This window comes from Lathyrus oleraceus, chromosome 4 (assembly GCF_024323335.1).
Source record: "Lathyrus oleraceus cultivar Zhongwan6 chromosome 4, CAAS_Psat_ZW6_1.0, whole genome shotgun sequence".
Taxonomy (NCBI): Eukaryota; Viridiplantae; Streptophyta; class Magnoliopsida; order Fabales; family Fabaceae; genus Lathyrus; species Lathyrus oleraceus.
Genome location: NC_066582.1, coordinates 32,934,116 through 32,954,885, shown reverse-complemented (window position 1 = coordinate 32,954,885; position 20,770 = coordinate 32,934,116). Strand labels below are relative to the sequence as shown.

The 20,770-nt window shown below is 40.4% G+C and overlaps 2 long non-coding RNA genes across 2 annotated transcripts; both read right to left on the bottom strand.

Moving 5' to 3' along the window:
* Nucleotides 1-853: 853 nt before the first annotated feature.
* On the bottom strand, nt 854-1,640 carry LOC127135126 (uncharacterized). The gene is made up of 2 exons (XR_007808431.1): nt 1,505-1,640; nt 854-1,409 (listed from the first exon to the last, which is right to left on the bottom strand). It is a non-coding gene; the product is annotated as an uncharacterized LOC127135126 (long non-coding RNA).
* Nucleotides 1,641-18,752: 17,112 nt separating this feature from the next.
* On the bottom strand, nt 18,753-19,537 carry LOC127138632 (uncharacterized). The gene is made up of 2 exons (XR_007808829.1): nt 19,404-19,537; nt 18,753-19,308 (listed from the first exon to the last, which is right to left on the bottom strand). It is a non-coding gene; the product is annotated as an uncharacterized LOC127138632 (long non-coding RNA).
* Nucleotides 19,538-20,770: the final 1,233 nt, after the last annotated feature.

Here is a 20,770-nt window from a genome sequence, read left to right as displayed (position 1 = left end):
TGGCCATTTGTTGAGTAAGCAACTCCACTTGTTGAGAGAGTAGCTTGTTTTGAGCAAGAATGGCATCATTGGTGTTTAACTCAAGAACTCCCGGTTTACGTTGTGAAGGACTACGTTCATGTTGACTTTGACGATCATTGAGTGCCATCCAGTCAATAATGACTTTAGCTTCTTCCGCATTCTTTGACATAAGAGAGCCACCCGCGGTAGCATCCAAAAGTGTTCTGTGAGTTGTTTGGAGCCCATTTAGAAAAATATGGATTTGAGTGAGCTCATCAAAACCATGACCTTTGCATTTTCTCAACATTGACTTGAATCTTTCCCAAGCCTCATTGAGAGACTCGTTGCTTCCTTGAGTGAATACCGCAATAGCCGTTGTCATACCCCGATTTTGATCCTGAAATTTTTCCATTTTTTCTTTTATTTTGCATTTGCATACATTCATCAGTATAAAACGGATTTTAATATCTTGACTTTTTTTTATTTTTAATTTGATTTTAATTTCAAATTAAGTTTAATTCCAATTGTCAATTTAATCTTAATTGTTTATTTTTACTAATGATTAAAACTCTAATCGATTTTTATTTCCAAATGAATGTTAGAGTTGATATCCAAGTAATTTTAAATGAATTATAGATTAATTTGTTTTTAATTCGGTTTTTTGCTGATTTGTTATTAGTAATTAAATTGATATTCAAACTAATATTGGATTATTACAAAGAAATCCACATCCATTTTTATAATCAAAATCCAAAAAAATCCATTTTATATCCATAGTACATTTCAAAATCAGAATGGCATTACAACATTATCATGAATTACAAAGTCATCTTCCAAAGGACAAACAATTCCATTTCCATATCAATACATTGCTAGTATTTATCCATGAGAATAAGCATTGATACTAAAATGTGACATTACATGTTGTTCTTACAAAAAGGTCCCAATCCTACACTAGCTTTTATGCTACATGACATAGTCCAAATACTAAAAGGAGAAAGATTGATGGACCTTCCAATGGATAATGATGGAATGTGAAGATTATTATTACTATTATGATTACAGAAACAGCTTGCAAAAATACTGCAGAGAGAGATGCTGCGGTTGGTAGAGAAAATTTTGATGAAACAATGTTGTTGTGGCTACAATGACGTCAAGTGGCAAATCTGTTTGCTACGACCTGCTTGTTCTAGAAGAGTTGCTTAAGAATTCATCCTCGTGTGCGTTGTACATATTTCCAACAAAAGGCATTAGCTCAAGATCAACTAAGGTCTTTGTTACACGTGACAAAAGAATTTGATGCCGACTTAAATATTGGTATATATGATGGTGATACTTCTCATAGCAAAAGGACATGCCAGCAGGTGCTTCCAACCTTTATGCTCACAAACCAAACTCAGTATGTCCTCCTGCAACATCAAAACACAATGAGTTTCTGCATAAATTTACCCAAATTTACCAAGTTTCGATGCATTGGATTGGCATGGGCAAAGAAGAAGTCTACCGTAAGTAAATGTCGGCATGATATGAACTACGAGGCATGATTTTTGCTACTTTGGCTTCAAGTCCGTCCGACCGCCCCTTGTGAGCCTAGGAGTAAAATAGAACATCGTGTTAATGCTGAAATTGTGACGAGACGAACCTACCAATTCACAAGGCAATATTGTTAGTCGAATATGGCACCAACAGCAACTTGTGGCCAGAAATTCATAGCAGTCCCAAAAGGGGGATTACAATCATCTCTAATCTTTGCACATTCCATCTAAATTTTCTAACATCCATACAATTTACAAGCATTTCAAAAACCACTCCAAGCATACCTTATGGCTGCAACTTCTGTTCTACGATTTATGGTTGATCTGGCTAAGATGCGCCCCTTTTTACTGTTGTTTGTAGGCATCTAGAACTTCTTGAAAGCTGCATTGACTTGTATCTTTCTTGTGCAAGGGCTGCACATGCTGTAAACCAAAACCTGCTATGAGAAAAACCATCTTTGATCATCCATGAAAGAGTCCCAGACGTGGCAAACAAAAAACAATATCCATCCATATCCTTATTGTTATCACAAAATGGAATATATGCCAAAGGTCTTCCTTTTAAATCCATGCCATAGAGTTCTCCCATGTCAGTCCTGATAATCTGATCAGCATCCACAAAAATGACTTTCTCCAAGGAATATACAAGCTCCCTTCAAAAAAGAAAGTTGAGAATATTATTAAAGTTGTTGAAAAGCAATCTGGTTTGACAATAAGAACATCATTATATTTCACGCTATCAGACAGACAGTTTTGGAGATTAAGGATCAACTTATCTGTCAAGGAATGCTCTGCAGAAAATGAGACACATGGAAGGTTCACTGTCTAAAGCCAACCGTGCTTTTCTAAACTGCTCGCTATGGCTGCTAAGTTCAATACGATGAATGATCACGCCGAAGAACAAGTTCGTTCTCATCAACGAGAAGCAATCCATCTTGTTCATCTTGCTGCTAATGACACAACTGAAGTGTCGAATTTCACCAAAATTACAGCATGCTCCTTCACCAGTTTGACCGGTTAACTAGAGAAAAGGTTCAGGTACTTGAAACCGTAGAAAGCCAAAATGGAGTTAGGGATTATTATCATGGGAATCATCTCTTAGGAGCCAATCTCAGTGATACCAATCCACTTAAATTCGCGTCAAGATTGCAGTCAAGAAGTCCAAAGTACATATCTTTACTCAACCATGTCAACCGAACCTAAAACCTGAGCTATGATCAAAACCAGAAATGCTTTTGGAATCTTCAATGTTTTTACTGCAGTAACAAAACCCAGAGTAATCAGTCAAAGCGTTAAGATTTCAAGGAATTTCCCAAATTGGAATTGGGACAAAAGCAAAGAAGAAAGCTAAGTACAGATTACCGTTTCCGGAAAATAGCATCAAACAGGACAACTCGGTTCTGAGCACCAAAAAACACTTCTGGAATTTTTCTTCTTTGAACTTTTGAGTACCGTTTGAAACCCTAAGCTGCAGGGATAAAAGGAAGAGAGCGATTCAGAGAGGAGAGGGGACGAAAAATTGAGAGAGAGGCGGCCAAACAGAAAACCCTAAATCAAAAGAAATCAATCAAAAGCAAACCTTGTGAAGAGGTGAAAGAGGGAGGTTCGAACCCCATCGTTGCCATCGCCATCACCGGAGGTGAGCTCCTTTTTCTTTTCAGCCACGATTTCTTGCAGAGATTGAGAGCGATTGAGATTGAGAGTTAGACGAGTTTGAGAGTTTGAGTGAGAGTGTTTGAGAGAGAGCATCGCGAGAGGTGGGGAGCGGCCGAGAGTGAAGTTGAGCGGTAGAGAGGTGAACGAGCTTTGTGAGAGAGACGATTCCCTTTTTTGTTTTTTCTTTCTTTATTTTCTTTTTCCAATTTAGTATTAAATAGAGTAATTAGTTTTAAAAAGAAACATTATTAAAAAGGGACCCCTTTAATTTTCCTAGGTACAGCCAATTAATATTTTCATTTCCCATTCTCTTTTTGAAGAAACCAACGGCCAGGGGTTGGGGATTTAATTAGGGAACTCTACAGTTTTTTATTATTTAATTTTTTTCATTTTATTTCTTTTTTAGTTTATCTTAGTTTATACATTTAAGTTAGCATTAAAATATTAGTTAGTTAGTAAATGGTCTGGTGGAGGGGAGTGGCTTCTAGATCTTTAGTATAGTGGGTTCGATACTCCTAGGCGTAGTTTTTCTTTCTTTTATATTTATGCTTTATTATTCATATTTCTTTTTTTATTATGGTTTAATAATATAGATTTGTTTTTTCTTTTAATTGCATCATGTGTTTGAAACCATTTTAAACTATAAAAAATCATACTTTTCTCGATTTAATATCGAGCCCTTTTTCACACCCTTGTAAGTCGATTGCTTTTTAAGCATCGCCGTCAACCTCACATAGCTTACTCTTGGGCTTTCTTACAATGAGCCGGTTCTATTGCACTTACACTCATACTTTGCATTATTTGTTATTGGGCCCGATTTAATTACTTCATGATTTTTGAATCCCCATTTGACAAAATGTACCCCACTTCCCCAATGTGTATATAATTTTGTATTTGTTTTATTTTTCTATTTTAGATACTAACACAAGATTAAAATCCACCATTTCTAGAAAATACAAAAAAATATGACTCGATCCAACGTCGAGTATTTTCTCAACAAACAAATCAATTCATTTCTCTCTCCATTCTATTCCATGTCTTTCAAACTTTCACCAAATGCTTGATCCAACGTCAAGCCATTTTTCATAATCAAAAAACTCAAAAAATATTAATTCATATTCAAGACCTTTTCAATAAAGATGGAAATGGAACGTGGTGTATACCACGCACTCCTGAGACTAGGATTCGAGATGTATATCTCGCCAATCCTAGCTCTCGCCATCATCCAAGTTTATCCACTTTGGTTTTCTCTCAAACACTCATTCAAATTTCTCAAACGTCCATCAACACTTGATCTAGGGTCAAGTCATTTTCACAACAAAACCAAAATACTTAATTCTTACTTAACACTTTTTCAATAAAGGTGGAAATGGAACATGGTGTATACCATGCACTCCTGAGGTTAAGATTCGAGACGTATGCCTCGCCAATCTTAACTCTCGCCATCGTCTAAAATTGTCAATGTGGTTTCGTCAAACCCTTTCTCAATCAAATCTAAGATACCTAAATCTTATTTAACACTTTTTCAATAAAGGTGGAAATGGAACATGGTGTATACCATGCACTCCTAAGGTTAAGATTCGAGACGTATGCCTCGCCAATCTTAACTCTCGCCATCGTCTAAAACTGTCAATGCGGTTTCTTCAAACCCTTTCTCAATCAAATTCCAAAAAATACTTAATTCCTATCTTAACTTCTTTCAATAAAGATGGAAATGGAACATGGTGTATACCATGCACTCCTGAGGCTAGGATTCGAGATGTATATCTCGCTCATCCAAGTTCTCGCCATCACTCAAAATACATCCAACCAATCAAACCCTTTTCTCGCCGCCGTGCGATTAATCAAAAACCTTTTTCATAAACGAAAGGTATCTTGTCTTAAGTGATACAAAACAATGTTTCGACCACGATTGTTGAGTAGAGATAAATGACGCTTTTCCGAATGTAGATTTATAAATCCGTTCGATGTGTGGTATGCGTCCACTCCTCATCTGTTTTGGGTAAAACAATGTTTTCGTCGATTAATACAATATAGCTTTCGCTAAAATCGACCAACAAACAAACATTTTTCTACCCAGAACTACGTAAGCCTTGATTTCTCTTTTGAGATACGTAGGAGCAGGATTTGTAAATCTTGTCAGGCCCACTAATAAAAAACTTAGGTTTAGTCCTTCGTTAAAAAATCCAAAAACATTTCTTCTCTCTTATATTCATTCTTTCCCACCTAATAACTTGAAAAGCCTAACATTTCAAACTAACATTAACGCACACAACTGACCTAATGGTTCCCGTTGAGTACAACGGACGTGAGGGGTGCTAATACCTTCCCCTTGCGTAATCGACTCCCGAACCCTGATATTGGTTGCGATGACCATATCTTATCCTTTCTTTTGTCTTGGGTTTTATCGATATTTCCCCTTTCCTTTTTAGGAATAAATAAAGTTCGGTGGCGACTCTGTTCAGTCCATCATTGCGAGCGTGCGATCGCGCTTCGCTTTGAAGTCGTATCCCCATTTTTTCGAGGTGCGACAAATGGCGACTCTGCTGGGGACGACCAATCCTTAAGCGAGTCAAGCCTAGTTAGGACGTTTGTGTGCCTTTGTTTGTTTAATTGTGTGGCTTTTCCTTATTTATTGCTTTTATTTATCTTTATTATTATATTGATATATCTGTTGTATATTGGTTCTATTGTGATTGTTGGTACTTGGGTATTTGATTGCAAACCATGTGGGAAAGACTCTACACCCGAGTCTAGAGTGAAAAAATAACATAAGATAGGACAATGGTTGAGTAGTACAGACTCCCGAGGTGTATACTTCGTAAGAGTCGGTACGAGAACCTCACTTAGAGTAGATCCCTTTGCAAATATTGTCGCCCGAGGTGTATACCTCGTAAGCGTCGATGTTTCAAAGGAGTCCATGACTCTAAGGACCTTTTAGAACATTAAACCTTTGGCCAACTAGAAATGATGGTTGCGTAGTATGGATTCCCGAGGTGTATACTTCGTAAGAATCGATACGAGAACCTCGCTCAGAATAGATTCCCTAGATGGAGTTGATGACCGGAAAGTATTTTCCGTAAGCGTCAAACAGTCTTTCGAATCCATGACTCTGAGTACCCTGTCTAGAGCCCAGTCGATGGTTGCGTAGTACGGACTCGCGAGGTGTATACTTCGTAAGAGTCGGTACGAGAACCTCACCCAGAATAGATTCCCTTGATGGAGTTGACGACCGGGAAGTATTTCCCGTAAGCGTCAAACATTCCTGTGAATCAATGACTCTGGGGATCCTTTGTAACAAAAGCCCTAGATCATACCCGGTGAGAACCCCATTTTGGAAAAGCAATCAAATTTATCCATACCTCGGACCTTTGAACCTAAAAAAAAAAAACATTGCATCCATTCATTCATTGCATATGCATAAAAAGCAAAACTCTTAGTTGTTTCGCATTATTTCAGGAGTCCAAGACTTGTTAGCAAGATGAATCCTGAGAGAAGAGGCACTTTTCAGTTCAAATACAAGAACGTGGACCTTACCAGCCTACAGAAGTTGAGTGCCAAAATAACACCACTCAAACTCAACAGCTTTGTACAAAACTATGGAAGAATTCTGGACATCCTGAATGAGAAGATGGACATGATGACCGCAGTGACTATTGCTCAGTTCTATGATCCACCTCTACGTTGTTTCACGTTTTCTGACTTCCAGTTGGCTCCTACCTTGGAGGAGGTTGAGAGGATCGTAGGCCGGAGCTTGAAGGACCATAACCCATTTCCTAAGCTCGATGAAGATATCCCTCCCAAGAGAATAGCTTCAGCTTTGGGTCTGAAAGTTGCCGAAGTCGTGGACAATTGGGATGTGAAAGGACCTTTCAGTGGTTTTTCTAGGAAGTTCTTGGAAGATCAGGCCAAGAAGATGGAAAAAGAAGGGGATTGGGAATCCTTCTATGCTGTGTTAGCCGTGTTGATATATGGGATAGTCCTCTTCCCAAATATTGACCATTTCGTGGACCACCTGGCGGTGAGAATTTTCCTCTCTGGTAACCCTGTACCGTTCCTCTTGGCAGATCTCTACTACACTCTCCATGATCGTCATGAGAAGAAGGGAGGAATCCTCCTATGTTGTGCACAGTTGCTACATGCCTGGTTCAGAACCCATATGCCCGAAGAAGGTCCTTTTGTCTCCAAGGAACTCAAGCCTTTCCAGAAGTTAGCTTCCCTCACCTCCAGTCATGTTAGGTGGTATATCAGGGATTGGGAAACCGAGAATGTGATTGTTAGCATTGGAGACTTCCCCAATGTGCCGTTGATAGGAACCAAGGGTTGCATCAACTATAACCCCATGTTATCTCTAAGGCAGCATGGATACCCTATGAATGGCCCTCCAAAAGCTGAAGCTCTAGAGCCTTTCATCTTACATGGTATTGAAGCGGATCATCCCATGGTGAAAAAGATCAAGAGGTCTTGGCAAGCAGTCATCAGAAAGGGTAAGGAGTTGGGTAAGAGAAATGTCATTGCCCAAGAGCCTTACACTTGTTGGGTTAGAGAGAGGGTTCAGATGATTAAACTCCCTTATCCATTTGATCCTTCCATCTATCCAGTGGTTCCTGAGCCAGAGCCCATATTACCTGAAGATGTAGAGAAGCTCAATGCCCGTATCAAGGAGTTGGAGTTGGAAAATGCTGATTTGAGAATCAGGCTTGGCCGAGTCTCGATAGAGAATGGGAACTTGAAAGACGATCAACAAAAGAAGGACAAAGAGCTTGAAGTCTCCAACAAGAGAGCTAGAGAGTCTGAAGCAAGGAGGGAAAAGTTTGGACAAGCGCTCTATAGCACTAAATCTGTGTTCAAATCAAAGGAAGAGGAGTTGGATAGAGCTCTACTCCGGATTCAGAAACTCAACAAGACTTTGGAGCTGACCCTTGAGATGAAAAGAGAAGCACGGCTAATTTCCGAGATTCGTACTCGTGAGCTGGAGAATACCATTCAGAAATACAAGGATACTCTGGAACGTGAGAAGCTGAAGACCGAAGAGTCAGAAAGAGTGTGCACACGGTTGAAGCATCATTTGGATCGAGCCGATGCTAGAATCCAAGCACTTGAAGGTGGGGATCAGGATGCTGCCTATATGGTGTTGCTGAATGAATGCAGATATTGGAGAAACCTCTATAGGGACATAGAGGTGACAAAGGCTGAAGACGTGCGCATTATCCAAGATCTCCAAGGGCTCTACACTGAGTGGAAAGGCAAATTTTTGAAGCTGTCCGGATTTGCGAGTTCCATCATGCGTGAGCTACCTGAGAAGCTGCAAGAGGCGGATTGGTGCATGTGTCCAGAAAACACCCCACATCAAGTCTTTAATTTCATTAAGTTTTGTAAGGCAATGTTAGAAGGGTTAACTACCGACCTTGCTACGGTCCGGAAAGCCCATAAATCATGAGCACGTTGTTTGTATTTGAACTTGAATATGAGATTAATGAAAAATTGCTTTTGAGATTCATTTTATTGTGTTTCATTTCCTTATTATTTTGAATATTTGCAAACAAGTGTTGTGACATTTTGAAATGAATGATTGAAACTAACCAAGAGTTTTGCAAACAAAATGCATCCATACATGCATTTTCAAAACTAGAGTCTTATTCTGTCCTTTCTTCCTCCAGTTTCACGCTGAATTTTCAACACCAATATAATACTCGTGCCCGAGCTCGTCAAAGGATGGCAGATCAGGAGCATGAATTGGAGCGAGTGAGCTCAGAGCTCGAAGACCTGCGTGGAAACATGGGGCAGGTCATGGAAATATTACAGGTCATCAGGGCAAAGTTAGATACCCAAACAACGGTTGTTTCTGAAATCGCAGGTCCATCGATTGAACCCCAACCTGCGAGGGCGGTGCCAACAACCTGGCCAACCTATGGTTTACCTCCCGGTTTCACGCCTACAGTTGAAGGCGCCCCTGGTTTTGCACCACCTACTCAGCAGACAGCTCCTCTACCGACCATCAATGAAAACCATCCAGTGGTTCACACATTCGCACCTCCTCTCGTCCGGGCACATGTGCAACCTTACTTTGAGGATCAGCAACATGCTCCAGACTTTTCAGATGAAGATGAGGAAAGGCAGGAGGACCTAAGGGGGATGAAGGAGAACTACGAGCTGCTTGAGAAGAGATTGAGGGCTATGGAAGGTGACCAAGTTTTTGGTGCTACAGCTAAGGAGATGTGCCTGGTGTCCGGTCTTGTGATCCCTGCAAAGTTCAGGACCCCAGATTTCGATAAGTATGAGGGCCACTCTTGTCCTAAGAGTCACCTCATTATGTACTATCGAAAAATGGCTACGCATGTGGAGGATGATAAACTCATGATACATTGCTTCCAGGACAGCTTGAGGGGTGCTCCCTCCAAGTGGTACTTAAGCCTGGATCAGAGTAGGATTCGTTACTTCCAGGACTTATCTGATGCCTTCATCCAACATTACAAGTACAACATGGATATGGCCCCGGATAGGAGACAACTACTCAGTATGTCCCAGAAAGACAAGGAGTCTTTTAAGGAATACGCGCAAAGATGGAGGTAAGTGGCCTCGCAAGTCGAACCACCTCTGGCTGAGAAGGAATTAGCGGATTGGTTCATGGATACAGTTAAACCTGTGTTTTATGAAAGAATGGTAAGTAGCGTATCTGCAAGTTTCTCTGACCTGGTCGCTGTAGGCATAAAGGTCGAACTTGGATTAAAGAATGGAAAGATGACGGCTACCTCTGAAACATCTGGTAGTAATGCCAAAAAGTTTCCTGGAGGATTTCAAAGAAAGAAGGAGGGGGATACGAATGCAGTGTCAACCAGTCAAAGAAGGAGTCAGTCATGGAAGAAACAACACCAATTTGCTCAACAACAACCGATTTACCCAGTACAATATGTCCAACAACCGTATGTGGCAGCTGTCACACCAAATTTTAACCAACCACAAGCTTCAGTTTATCAACCTGTTCCTGCTCAACAAGCGCCGATATATCAGCAAGCGCTCGCGCCACCTGCTTATCAACAGCCGAGGGCACAGGCTCCTCGTCCGCAAAATCCTCAAAATCAAAATAGGGTACCAAGAAGTAGAGTTCCGTTTGCTTCAATCCCTATGACATACACTGAATTGTACCCGTCATTGCTACAAAAAGGGTTAGTGACGCCCAGATCTTTGGGTCCTCCACCAAATCCTTTACCGCCATGGTACAATCCAGATGCTCATTGTCCTTTCCATGGGGGTGCCCCTGGACATGATTTAGAAGGATGTTATGCTTTAAAGCATATTGTGCGAGACCTGGTTGAAAAGAAGATTCTGTCCTTTCGAGACGTCGGACCCAATGTCAAGAACAACCCTTTGCCAGCACATGGTGATGTCAATGCCGTCGAAGATGCTTCTGATGTGTGTGTAATCAAGAATGTGGAGGATGTTAAGACTCCGTTGCTAGTGCTTCATGCAGGATTGGTGAGGGCTAGATTGATTGATACCTGTCACGATAGCTGTGAAGAATGTGCCATTCAGCCAAAGGGATGTAAAGTAGTACAAAAGGATATTCAGAACTTGATGGATCAAGGCGTTTTGCAAATTTCTGGTCCAACAATTAATGAGGAAATTTCGGTCATTGAACCTGTCTTTAACATACCAGAACCATTTGAGGTAACTTATCACAGAAGAGACGTTGTTCATCCATCACCCGTGGTAGTTTGTATGCCTACCCCATTTCCTTTTGAGAGCACCAAGGCGGTACCCTGGAAGTACGACATAACAGTGGTGGATGGGTTGGTAGATGGAAAGCCCAAAATTGCTGAAAATAAGGAAGTTTTGGAGAATGTTGACACCGACATCACCAATATCGCAGGAACAAGCAGGATGACCCGCAGTGGTCGGATTTATACTCCCAATTTTGATGTGAACCCTCAAGAGCCAACAAGGGGAGTTGCAAATGTAAATCCTACCCCAGAACAGGGAGGGGCACAGCCGGCTGTGCAAACAGATGAAGCAAGTGAGTTCCTAAGGATAATAAAGAAATCTGACTACAAGATAGTTGATCAGTTGCATCAAACGCCATCAAAAATATCTATCTTGTCTTTGCTTCTGAATTCCGAAGCTCATAGGGAGGCTCTGCTAAAAGTGCTTGCTCAGGCTCATGTTACCCAGGATATCACGGTCGGCCAATTTGATGGAGTGGTCGCCAATATCACAGCTTGCAATACTTTAAGCTTCAGCAATGAAGAGCTACCCAAAGAGGGGAAGAATCACAACCGTGCTTTGCATGTATCCATAAAGTGCCAAGAAGATGCTCTGGCCAGAGTTTTAGTTGACACTGGATCATCCTTAAATGTTCTACCAAAGAGGGCACTCGCTAAATTGTCCTACCAAGGTTCAGAGTTGAAACCTAGTGCGCTTGTGGTGAAAGCATTTGATGGTTCACGAAGGACAGTAGTTGGAGAGGTAGAGTTACCGATACAGATTGGACCGCATGTATTCCCCATCAATTTCCAAGTCATGGACATAAATCCAGCTTATAGCTGCCTTTTGGGACGCCCATGGATACATGCCGCTGGGGCAGTAACTTCTACTCTACATCAAAAGATGAAGTTCGTTGTCGATAACAAGCTCGTTATTGTCTCAGGCGAAGAGGACTTTATTATCAGTCAACTCTCCTCTTTCCGTTATATTGAGGCTGATGAGGATGCCTTAGAAACCTCCTTTCAAGCCCTTGAAATATCCAATGCTACACTTGAAGAGGTTGAGGATCCTGTTGAGAAAGCTAGTTTGTCATTCGCTTCCTTGAAGAGTGCAAAATCAGCAGTTGAAAGTGGAGGCCCTGCAGGTTGGGGGCAAGTCATAAACGTCAATGAGAAGAATGACCGTTTTGGTTTGGGGTACAAGCCTTCTGCTAATGGAGGAGCCCTGGTCCCTGCAAAGGACCGTGTGCGGAGCATTCAAGAAGTTTTCCTGAGTAAAGGATTTATTCATGGAGAACAAGTTGGTGCAGTGGAAGATGACATTGAAGATGGGGAAACATCGAATCTGATATACCGGTGTGAAGCCGCCTTGACAAACTGGGAAGCGGTTGAGATTCCAGAAGTTTTTCCTGTGTCAAAGTAATTGTTGTTTTCCTTTGTGTGTTTTTTGAAAATCCTTAGCTCTGCCCAAGGCTAATGGATCATTTGTAGGGCCCCTTTTGAATTTCAAAAAAATCATTATGACAAATAAAGAGCATTTTGTTCAAATTCTTGTCGTTCATTTATCTGTTGTTTTTCTTAAAATGGCAATCCTTTCAAAAACTACAAAAATATTTTTTGCTTCTTTTGCATTTTATTTCCATTTTTCTAAAGAAAACCATCATTAAAAAACATGCAGAATAATCAATAAACCAGTTGAATTCGATGACCCCGCTACTTCCTATAATTTTGAACTCCCCATCTACCAAGCGGAAGAGGAGAGTGAGGAAGATTGTGCTTTCCCAGAAGAACTGGAAAGGATGCTCGAGCACGAGTCAAAGGCCCTTCAGCCACATCAGGAACCAGTGGAAACAATCAACCTTGGCACCGAGGAAGACAAGAAAGAGGTCAAAGTTGGGACTACACTTGAGGCAAGCATCAAGGAAAGATTGATCAAGTTGCTACATGAATATGTAGATGTATTTGCTTGGTCATATCAGGATATGCCAGGTTTAGATACTGACATTGTTGTCCACAAGCTACCACTACAGCCAGATTGTCCGCCAGTGAAGCAGAAGCTCCGAAGAGCAAGACCCGACATGGCTCTAAAGATTTGTGACGAGGTAAAACGTCAATTTGATGCCGGTTTTCTAGCAGTTGCAAAGTGCCCTCAATGGGTAGCCAACATTGTGCCAGTACCCAAAAAGGATGGCAAGGTCAGGATGTGTGTTGATTATAGGGATTTAAACAAAGCTAGTCCAAAGGACGATTTCCCCCTGCCACATATTGACACTCTGGTAGACAACACTGCTAAGTTCGCGGTCTTCTCCTTTATGGACGGATTCTCGGGTTATAATCAAATCAAGATGGATCCAGAAGACATGGAAAAGACCACATTCATCACCCCTTGGGGAACATTTTGCTACAAGGTAATGCCATTCGGTCTCAAAAATGTTGGGGCAACTTACCAAAGAGCAATGGTCACTCTTTTCCATGACATGATGCATAAGGAAATTGAGGTTTATGTGGATGATATGATTGCAAAATCTCAAAGTGAAAAGGATCACATAGACCACTTGCAAAAGCTATTTGAGCGTCTTCGGAAATTTCGACTACGACTGAATCCTGCTAAATGCACCTTTGGTGTCCGATCTGGAAAGTTGCTTGGTTTCATTGTTAGTCAAAGAGGAATCGAGGTGGATCCTGACAAAGTCCGAGCTATACAAGAGATGCCTGCTCCACGCACCGAGCGAGAGGTTAGAGGCTTCCTGGGGCGTTTGAATTATATCTCAAGGTTTATCTCACATATGACGGCCACATGTGAGCCTATATTCAAGTTGCTCAAAAAAGATCAAGCAGTTGAATGGAATTTTGACTGCCAAATGGCTTTTGAGAGAATCGGACAGTACCTGCAAGAGCCCCCTATTCTAATTCCACCTGTTCAGGGGAGACCACTCTTTATGTACTTAACCGTGCTTGAAAAATCAATGGGATGTGTGTTGGGACAACACGACGAAACCGGTCGAAAGGAACATGCCATCTATTATCTGAGTAAGAGGTTTACCGATTGTGAATCCCGATATTCACTCTTGGAGAAAACTTGTTGTGCTTTAGCGTGGGCCGCTCGTCGTCTAAGACAATACATGATTTGCCACACTACTTTGTTGATCTCAAAAATGGATCCAATAAAGTATATCTTTGAAAAGCCTGCTTTGACTGGAAGACTCGCCCGTTGGCAGATGTTACTATCTGAGTATGACATCCAATATGTGTCTCAGAAAGCCATCAAAGGAAGTGTGTTGTCCGATTACTTGGCAAACCAACCCGTTGAAGATTACCAGTCGTTGAAATTTGACTTCCCTGATGAAGACATTATGGTAGTAAAGGATTGTGAAATCCCAGGACTTGATGAAGGACCTGAACCCGGATCTCGGTGGAAACTCATGTTCGATGGTTCCTCCAATTACATGGGGCATGGCGTAGGAGCTGTCCTGTTGAATCCAAATGGTGGATACACTCCTTTCACAGCAAGGTTGTGTTTTGATTGCACGAACAATATAGCAGAATATGAGGCGTGCATCCTAGGCATTGAAGCAGCCATTGATCTCCGAATCAAAATCCTTGAAGTATGTGGAGACTCAGCCTTGGTGATATACCAAGTCAAGGGCGAATGGGAAACCCGTGATACCAAGTTGATCCCATATCGTGCCTATGTCATGGAATTAATAAAATACTTTGACGAAATCACTTTCCGTCATATCCTGAGAACTGAGAATCAAATTGCTGATGCTTTGGCTATGTTGGCTTCAATGTACCAAGTCAGATTCCATAATGAAGCACCTCTCATTCAGATCGAGCGGAAAATTGAGCCTGCCTACTGCCAGTCAGTTGAAGAGGAAGCCGATGGTAAACCCTGGTTTCATGACATCAAATGCTTTTTGCAAAATCAAGAATATCCAACAGATGCAACAACCCTTGACAAGAAAACATTGAGGAAGTTAGCATCCAAATTCTTCTTGAGCAATGGTGTGTTGTACAAGAGAAATCACGACATGATTCTGCTCAGATGCGTGGATGGACGTGAAGCGGACATGTTGATCAAGGAGATTCATGAAGGATCCTTTGGGACTCATGCCAATGGGCATGCCATGGCCAAGAAGATTTTGAGAGCTGGTTATTACTGGTTGACCATGGAATCCGACTGTTTCAATTATGCTAGAAAATGTCATAAATGCCAAATCTATGCCGACAAAGTACACGTGCCTCCGACCCTACTAAATGTTTTGACGTCACCTTGGCCTTTCTCAATGTGGGGCATCGACATGATTGGCGCCATCGAGCCTAAAGCTTCCAATGGTCACCGCTTCATCCTGGTCGCAATTGATTACTTTACCAAATGGGTAGAAGCCGCCTCCTATGCTAATGTGACAAAGCAAGTGGTTGCACGGTTTCTCAAGAAAGAGATCATTTGCCGTTATGGAATTCCAAGCCGGATCATCACAGATAATGGGACGAATCTGAACAATAAGACCATGAAGGAATTATGCGAGAGCTTCAAGATTGAGCACCATAACTCTTCACCATATCGTCCAAAGATGAATGGCGCTGTTGAAGCCGCTAACAAAAACATCAAGAAGATCCTGCAGAAAATGGTAAAAACCTATAAGGATTGGCACGAGATGCTACCCTTTGCATTGCATGGATATCGGACTTCCATCCGCACTTCAACAGGGGCAACCCCATTCTCTTTGGTATATGGGATGGAAGCAGTTCTCCCAATTGAAGTAGAGATACCTTCAATGAGAATCTTGATGGAGACCAAGCTAGAAGAGGCGGAGTGGATTCAAAATAGATTTGATCAGTTGAACCTCATAGATGAGAAGCGATTGACTTCTTTGTGCCATGGACAATTATACCAAAAACGGCTTAAAAGGGCTTTTGACAAGAAAGTACGTGTTCGGGAATTCAGAGAAGGAGACCTCGTGCTTAAGAAGATCTTGCCAATACACAAGGACTCACGTGGGAAGTGGACTCCCAATTATGAAGGCCCATATGTTGTGAAGAAAGCTTTCTCCGGAGGTGCCTTGATTCTCACAACTATGGATGATGAAGAGCTCTCACACCCCGTGAACTCTGATGCAGTTAAAAAATACTATGCCTAATAAAAACCCGCTAAATCAAAAACCTGAAAGGGCGATTTAGGCAAAAAAAAGGAGCGTCCCGGTGGATTGAAAACCCGAAAGGGCGATCCAGGCAAAAGTTAGGGGCATAAAGGCATAAACTGCATCAGTTGTTACTGATTTACACTGAAGAATTTGAGGTGGAAGATTAATCCAGTCACTCCCCTTAGAAGCAAGGTTTTTGGGGGATCATATCTGTTAAGGATGTTAGTGGTCACTGAATTCAATGTAAACCTTTCCCTATTGCCATTTTCAAAAAAATGTAACACTCTATGGAGCTACGCCATTGGTGTGCTACCATTCTTGAATAAAATACAAGTTTTCCCAATCAATTTGTGTTCATCTACGCTTTTCTTTGTTATGCAAAATGTCATTTATTTGTTAATAATGAAGTTTTGAAACTTGAAAAAGAATTTGAAACTTAGAACAAATTTACTTTGATACATGTGAAAATCGAAGGAAAATCATTTGTTTCCCCGAAAGGCTCAAGGTTGCATAAATATCCCTGGAGCACCAACAAAAGTCCCCATGGAATACAACTTATGAATCCTCTCGAAGGATGGACCTTTGGTTATTTATACCTGTCAATCATGATAGTTTCTCCTCTGGATGCGCTTGTTAATTGTACGAGTATGAGTTATTGGTGTTGTGGAATCAGAATCTCTGTCCCTACAAATACCCAGTCTGCCAAGCGTCAGCATAATCATGATCATTCATACATCAAAAAATTTCAAATCATGCATAGCCGAAATGTACTTCGTGCTCATTTTGCATTGACCCAGGTCTTGTTGTCGATCCTAGATCCTTTGACCTCTAATTCCAGCTTGTCTTTGGTATCCCTAAACCAACATCCGGTTTTCCCGGTCATTTTCAAGTCCAATTGTTGTTGGCAAAATCTGTTAAAAGCTGGTTGTAGTCCATTGCTTACGGTCAAAGTCCAATTGTTGCTATTCCGGGGTCAGGTCATACTTGAACCTGCTCTGAAGATTCTTTGTTCAATCCTATTCAGGTCATGTATGAACCTGTTGTTGAGCTTTTATTCCGGGGTCAGGTCATACTTGAACCTGCTCTGAAGAGTTTTTCCAATTTTGTTCAATAATATTCAGGTCATGTATGAACCTGTTGTTGAGCTTTTATTCCGGGGTCCGGTCATACTTGAACCTGCTCTGAAGAGTTTTTCCAATTTTTGTTCAATACCATTCAGGTCATATATGAACCTGTTGTTGAGCTTTTATTCCGGGGCCAGGTCATAATTGAACCTGCTCTGAAGAGTTTTTCCAATTTTGTTCAATACTATTCAGGTCATGTATGAACCTGTTGTTGAGCTTTTATTCCGGGGCCAGGTCATACTTGAACCTGCTCTGAAGAGTTTTTCCAATTTTTGTTCAATACTATTCAGGTCATGTTTGAACCTGTTGTTGAACCTTTTTATTCCGGGGTCAGGTCATACTTGAACTTGCTCTGAAGAGTTTTTCCAGTTTTGTTCAATACTATTCAGGTCATATCTGAACCTGTTGTTGAACTTTTATTCCGGGGTCAGGTCATACTTGAACCTGCTCTGAAGAGTTTTTCCAATTTTTGTTCAATACCATTCAGGTCATGTATGAACCTGTTGTTGAGCTTTATTCCGGTGTCAGGTCATACATGAACCTGCTCTGAAGATTTTTCTCTGTTTGTTCAATACCATTCAGGTCATGTATGAACCTGTTGTTGAACCCTTATTCCGGTGTCAGGTCATACATGAACCTGTCTTGAAGAGTTTTCTCCTTGATTATTCCCCCAGCGTTGTCAGGTCATATATGAACCTGTTGTAGCATCTTTTTCTTTATTCGGTTGTATTCTAAGTGTCGTTTATCAAATCTCACTTTGAATACTCCCCAGTGTGTGTCTGATTCTCCAGCAGGACTGTTTTCCCAGCAAGTTGTTTTTCACCCCATTTGTCTGTCTCCCTGTGGATCATCAGTATTCCCCACAGTTTGGTCTGTCTAGTAGCATCTCCTGTCAAGGGTCCATCATATTCCTAGCAGATGAAAATTACAAAAAAAAGAATCATGCATCCGTGTATATCATGTCATATCATATCATATCATATCATGTCACATCATGTCATAGGGATTTAGGATCAAAATCCGGGTCTTCTTAATATTTAACCATCTCCCACTATGATCATATGAAGAGTGTCCTGCTTCATATTCTCTAGTTGAAGATACTTAAATAGGGGCAACTGTCATACCCCGATTTTGATCCTGAAATTTTTCCATTTTTTCTTTTATTTTGCATTTGCATACATTCATCAGTATAAAACGGATTTTAATATCTTGACTTTTTTTTATTTTTAATTTGATTTTAATTTCAAATTAAGTTTAATTCCAATTGTCAATTTAATCTTAATTGTTTATTTTTACTAATGATTAAAACTCTAATCGATTTTTATTTCCAAATGAATGTTAGAGTTGATATCCAAGTAATTTTAAATGAATTATAGATTAATTTGTTTTTAATTCGGTTTTTTGCTGATTTGTTATTAGTAATTAAATTGATATTCAAACTAATATTGGATTATTACAAAGAAATCCACATCCATTTTTATAATCAAAATCCAAAAAAATCCATTTTATATCCATAGTACATTTCAAAATCAGAATGGCATTACAACATTATCATGAATTACAAAGTCATCTTCCAAAGGACAAACAATTCCATTTCCATATCAATACATTGCTAGTATTTATCCATGAGAATAAGCATTGATACTAAAATGTGACATTACATGTTGTTCTTACAAAAAGGTCCCAATCCTACACTAGCTTTTATGCTACATGACATAGTCCAAATACTAAAAGGAGAAAGATTGATGGACCTTCCAATGGATAATGATGGAATGTGAAGATTATTATTACTATTATGATTACAGAAACAGCTTGCAAAAATACTGCAGAGAGAGATGCTGCGGTTGGTAGAGAAAATTTTGATGAAACAATGTTGTTGTGGCTACAATGACGTCAAGTGGCAAATCTGTTTGCTACGACCTGCTTGTTCTAGAAGAGTTGCTTAAGAATTCATCCTCGTGTGCGTTGTACATATTTCCAACAAAAGGCATTAGCTCAAGATCAACTAAGGTCTTTGTTACACGTGACAAAAGAATTTGATGCCGACTTAAATATTGGTATATATGATGGTGATACTTCTCATAGCAAAAGGACATGCCAGCAGGTGCTTCCAACCTTTATGCTCACAAACCAAACTCAGTATGTCCTCCTGCAACATCAAAACACAATGAGTTTCTGCATAAATTTACCCAAATTTACCAAGTTTCGATGCATTGGATTGGCATGGGCAAAGAAGAAGTCTACCGTAAGTAAATGTCGGCATGATATGAACTACGAGGCATGATTTTTGCTACTTTGGCTTCAAGTCCGTCCGACCGCCCCTTGTGAGCCTAGGAGTAAAATAGAACATCGTGTTAATGCTGAAATTGTGACGAGACGAACCTACCAATTCACAAGGCAATATTGTTAGTCGAATATGGCACCAACAGCAACTTGTGGCCAGAAATTCATAGCAGTCCCAAAAGGGGGATTACAATCATCTCTAATCTTTGCACATTCCATCTAAATTTTCTAACATCCATACAATTTACAAGCATTTCAAAAACCACTCCAAGCATACCTTATGGCTGCAACTTCTGTTCTACGATTTATGGTTGATCTGGCTAAGATGCGCCCCTTTTTACTGTTGTTTGTAGGCATCTAGAACTTCTTGAAAGCTGCATTGACTTGTATCTTTCTTGTGCAAGGGCTGCACATGCTGTAAACCAAAACCTGCTATGAGAAAAACCATCTTTGATCATCCATGAAAGAGTCCCAGACGTGGCAAACAAAAAACAATATCCATCCATATCCTTATTGTTATCACAAAATGGAATATATGCCAAAGGTCTTCCTTTTAAATCCATGCCATAGAGTTCTCCCATGTCAGTCCTGATAATCTGATCAGCATCCACAAAAATGACTTTCTCCAAGGAATATACAAGCTCCCTTCAAAAAAGAAAGTTGAGAATATTATTAAAGTTGTTGAAAAGCAATCTGGTTTGACAATAAGAACATCATTATATTTCACGCTATCAGACAGACAGTTTTGGAGATTAAGGATCAACTTATCTGTCAAGGAATGCTCTGCAGAAAATGAGACACATGGAAGGTTCACTGTCTAAAGCCAACCGTGCTTTCCTAAACTGCTCGCTATGGCTGCTAAGTTCAATACGATGAATGATCACGCCGAAGAACAAGTTCGTTCTCATCAACGAGAAGCAATCCATCTTGTTCATCTTGCTGCTAATGACACAACTGAAGTGTCGAATTTCACCAAAATTACAGCATGCTCCTTCACCAGTTTGACCGGTTAACTAGAGAAAAGGTTCAGGTACTTGAAACCGTAGAAAGCCAAAATGGAGTTAGGGATTATTATCATGGGAATCATCTCTTAGGAGCCAATCTCAGTGATACCAATCCACTTAAATTCGCGTCAAGATTGCAGTCAAGAAGTCCAAAGTACATATCTTTACTCAACCATGTCAACCGAACCTAAAACCTGAGCTGTGATCAAAACCAGAAATGCTTTTGGAATCTTCAATGTTTTTACTGCAGTAACAAAACCCAGAGTAATCAGTCAAAGCGTTAAGATTTCAAGGAATTTCCCAAATTGGAATTGGGACAAAAGC